This window comes from Gekko japonicus, unplaced genomic scaffold (assembly GCF_001447785.1).
Source record: "Gekko japonicus isolate JY-2015 unplaced genomic scaffold, Gekko_japonicus_V1.1 scaffold562, whole genome shotgun sequence".
Classification (NCBI taxonomy): Eukaryota; Metazoa; Chordata; class Lepidosauria; order Squamata; family Gekkonidae; genus Gekko; species Gekko japonicus.
The window spans coordinates 257,683-262,399 of record NW_015172569.1 but is presented as its reverse complement, the minus strand read 5'-3'; the positions used below and the strand labels follow the sequence as shown (position 1 = coordinate 262,399).

Sequence of the window (4,717 nt, the reverse complement as noted above, 5' to 3'; positions counted from 1 at the left end):
TTTAAGACTAACCTTTAAGAATAAGACTAACTGAGTGGTGGGTGTGGCCTTATGACACACTTCCGGTGATGTCAGGGGGTGTGGCCTCAAGACACACTTCCGGTGATGTCAGGGGGTGTGGCATATGCTAATGAGTTATGCTAATGAGTTCCCCTAGCTCTTTTTCTATGAAACGACCCCCTGGAGAGAATTATCTCAGTTTGAGGGATTTGGGAGTAGGGAGACCATCCCACTTTGCCCTGCTAAATTGTTCATGAAGGTCCTCTGCTCCCCATGAGCAAAACTGGTATGTACTTAGTGTGTTTCAGTGAGAGGAGAATTCAAGGGAGTCCTGATCTCACAGGGTACAAGGCAGCGTCCCTGCGACTGAACCGTTCTAGCATTTAAATCATACTGTTAAAGAAAAATATTCAACAGAAATGAACAAAAGTGCGTAGAACGAAGTGTAAAATAAGACCAACATGTTATTCAGCCATTTTTGTGAACAGTTCAGTAATGTCTTTGTGTGTGTACGTGTCTCTTCTCTAGGAGGTACCTTGTTCACAGTTTGTTTGTCGCCATATTAGAGCTGGCATCCGTAAAAAGATGTATCCTGAAAAGTCATCTGGGCAACTCGGTTGTTTGTGGCTGGGGGCTTTTCTGGTTTCCCCAGCTCTGTGTGTTCAGTTAAGAGGGCGGGGGGGGGGAGAGAAGGGAAAACAAACATGAAGGCGTACATTGTGAATTGCAGTCATGCCTCTTGGTGATCACCGTTGGTATTTAAAGCACTCCTTCACTGATAGGTTTGTGGATGACTTTACTGTTCCACATGTTCAGGAGGATGATCATGTGCTGGTCAGTAGGAGTCCTGATAGACCCCGCAGTAAACCTCTACTGACAAACGGGTTTTCCAGGAACGGGGGTGGTAGTGGTGGAGTTTAAGGTAAGATTCAGAATCAGTGGATCCCTGCCCGTTAGCAGTAATTTGCCATGGGATCCAAGCCTTGGTCTGCTGAGCAACGTTTGTGTCCCGTGGCACCTTCAAGACCAACAAAGTTTAATTCTGGGTATAAGCTTTTGTCCGTGTGTATGCACGCGAAAGCCTTATACCCAGAATTAAACTTGGCTGGTCTTAAAGGTGCCACTGGACTCAAACTTTGCTCTGTTACTTCAGTCCAACATGGCTACCCGCCTGGAGTTATCTATTGAGAGAGACCCAGGAGAGCTAGATGGACCAGTGGCCTGAACTGTATAAGGCAGCTTCAGACACTGATGTAGCATTAGGGTTGCCAAGTGTATCTTTGCCGGGAGTGGGGGGCTCCCGGCCGGCGTCTTGTGTGCGCGCACACATCACCCGGAAGTGACTGGAGGACGCCAGGCACTCTGGGGCAGGGCCACGGCCACTGCCCCCAGCGTGCCCGGCGTGCCCACGTCACTTCCTGGTGATGCGCATGTAGGGGTGGGGTTCCCCCCGGGGCCCGATTCCACGGCGTCAGAAATCGGGCCTCCAAAGCGGGGGTTTACCCGCCCCCCACCCCCACTTGGCAGCCCTATGTAGCATAAAATAAATTTGCGCCATATATGTTTAGCCAAAATGGTTTGAGGAGATGGAAATGTTTTGAGGAGATGGGAGGGGCAAAAAGGAGAAGAGAAAATGGAAGAAAAGGTATTTTCTTGGTATGCGATTCTGTCTATATTCATATTGGGGTGGTGGGTGCTTTTCTTTTCCCACCTACTCTGCTTGCTTCCTTGTGATCTCCTATGTCTGACACACTCCTTGCCTGCCTACTGAACTGTATGGTTAAATTCCTCGAAGTGGAAACTTGTCCTTCATGTTTTCTGTAAGCCTATAAAGACTACTTGGATGTTTGTTATACGATAGGGGAGCCAAGCAATGCTGTAAATTCCTGTCTTTGTCAAGAGAGAGGGTACAAGATCGTAATTGCAGAAGTTTCTCTTAGTAGTGTGGTCAAAGGCGTACAGGGAAATGCAGGGTTTGGATGCTAAAACAGCAACAGCTTTAGACATTTATGCTTGATCAGTGTGATACAATTTTAGGATTTAAGATTTATTAGGTTTGGTTGTGCCAATTTTTACTTAAGTAGGCCTCTTGGAGGTGTTCTGAAAGCTTAGTTTCCACTTCTGCAGCCACAAATTTTAAATCACACTGAAAGAAAAGCAAGGCATTGCTGGGATGGAGACAGTCGAAAACATTTATAAAAGTGTCAGGTTGCTAAACAGAATATATGAATGTGCAGATACAAGGTTCCTTCCTTCCTTCCTTCCTTCCTTCCTTCCTTCCTTCCTTCCTTCCTTCCTTCCTTCCTTCCTTCCGTTTCCATAAGCTTGGATGTGGTTTCTGTCAATGACGTGCTTTCTTATTTTCATGAAATCTCAGGCTCTGTTTTGTCCCCCCAGTGCTACCTAGGGAAGTATCTCAAGCAAGCTTTCAGTTTGTGGGCATCCTTCTCTTTCCAAAGAAATAAACCAGGGAGAACCTGTGTTTATTAACATTGTCTCCATCAGCATGATGGGCAAAACCACACATGAATTCTTATTGAAACATAAAATGCGGTGAACCATTTTGAACAGCAAAAAGAAATACAGAAATTGTGCCTTGCTTCAATATTTTTACTCCCTTTAGACCCTGAAAAGATAACGGCCTGTCTCATCTCATTTGAAGCTCCGATTGTCTCTCATCAAATGATCTTAAAATCCATTGTGAAATAAAATTTTCATTGCATCCATCGATAAACTTGTGTGAGAAACTCATTCTCTTCCTCCCTTCAATCTTGATTCTTCTCTTCTTTCTCCCAACCAACCTTACAGAGGTTTTAGTTTTATATTTAAAGCCCTTCTTTTTTTGTCTGCAATATCTTTCGGAGACTGCATTGATGTCCTTTTAGAAGACTTGATAAGAAATGGACTCAGGTAGTTTTGGAGCTCCTGTTGTATGTTAGTAAGATTATGGGTTTCTGGTATCTTTTGAAGATGAGGATGATTACCTGACCTGGAAACAAATGGTCAGTGTGTGATCCAGATGTTACCGGGTGCTACAAATATCTACAGAAGCCTCATACTATAAAAGGGTGAATGTTTGGAAGTGCTTATTTAATTATAGGACTGCATTATTTCATATGGCGCATGTGAGCACTCGCACAAGGATGTAATAGAGCATCTGTAATGGATTGTTTTTAAAAAATGTTTCTAGATGTCATGGTTGCAGAGGGAAACCCATGGATAGGCTGATAGTCAATACTTAATGTGAAAAGTCTGCCTTGGGGACCCTTATTGGGTGGAAAGACAGCATTAAAATGTTTTAGATACAATACATAACAGTGGCCAAGTGGCAAAACTGTGGTGCCCGTGATTACCACCTATTATAGATATTTTCATTGTGACCTCCAGATTAAAAAGTATGCAAAACTGCCTAAAAAATAAAATAATGCAGCTATAAGCAGCTGCATGCAAATAACTTCTTTCCATTTTACTTCTGTTATTTATAGCCTGCCTTTCTTGTGGAGACGCGAGGTGGATTATGAAAAAATAAAATAAAATCAGATAGCATAAGACACCCAGTGCAATGGGAATAGGATGACGAATTTAGATCACAGTGCAAAAGAAAACTAAAAGGTCTAAGACATGACATTCTGTATAAGCAATGCAGAAAATGGAGCACAAAGGTAGAATGTGCATACTTTGTTCCACTTGGGTAGGATGTTGGAATTATTTTTGCAGGTATCTGGTATTTTAATAAAACAATTCCCTTTAACCACACCTGTGTCTATGTGTGTATATATAGATACAGGTGTGTTTGCAGGAGAAAGCATTGTTTGCATGGGGACGTAGAAGATCCTTGTGTAACGCTCTGAAGAGAGAAGAAAAGACCTGTATTATTGGCTCGAATTCAGAGACTCAATCAGTGCTCCCTCTAAGCTGTAGAGTCTTGTGAGCAAAAATTCTACTTTGTAAGCTACTGGCATTAAAGTTGTGAGCAAAGGATTTGGCTACTGCATAAATTAGTTTGCTTTGGAGCCCTCCTTCCTGAGCTAAGACAGAAATGTGTGAGCTGGAGGCTAAAAAACTGTGAGCTAGCTCACACTAACTCAGCTTAGAGGGAACACTGGGCTCAATTAAGGACGTGCTATAAGCTCACAACCCCCTCTTCCCTTCCCCTTGTTCGCTCTTACTCCCCAAACCTGTCCTGTATTTCCTCTAGCCATAGTTATCCAGTTCCAGTGTTGTGCCAAACTGCATTTAGTGTTTCCTGCCAACCTGTCATTTGCAAGCCACAATTTCACTTCACGGTTTGTAGGTTAGCCTAAAATCCAGTTTTCCTAATCTGGATCTAATGGTTAGAGGAAACCAGAAAATGGAGGAAGGAATCTGTGTGTGCAGAAAGTTGCAGGTCATGTCTTGATTCTTCATATCATAGCTGCATGGTTGGGACATCATGTCTGAGTTAGGGGGTGGTTAGAATGTCAGCATCTCTCTTAGTTCGATCTCCTGTCAAATTCATGAAGTGGTCGTGTGTTAACCCTTTAAGGATGATTCGTTTCCCGAACTGCTAGCCTGCCTTTCCCCTGGAGTACTCAAGGCAGGTTACAGCATCAGTACAATACTAGCCGTTGAGTCCATGTGAAAAGCCTCTGGCTCCCAGTAAAGCCTTATAAACGTCCAACAGATTTTGTTGGGACTTGTTAAGCCTTCTACCTTGAGTAGCTTTGAAATGGGAAAG

At 43.4% G+C, this 4,717-nt stretch overlaps 1 protein-coding gene across 4 annotated transcripts in view; it reads left to right on the top strand.

Moving 5' to 3' along the window:
• The window catches only part of MTSS1 (metastasis suppressor 1), a 201,520-nt gene that overhangs the window by 161,822 nt on the left and 34,981 nt on the right, over positions 1–4,717 (top strand). The window lies entirely within an intron of this gene.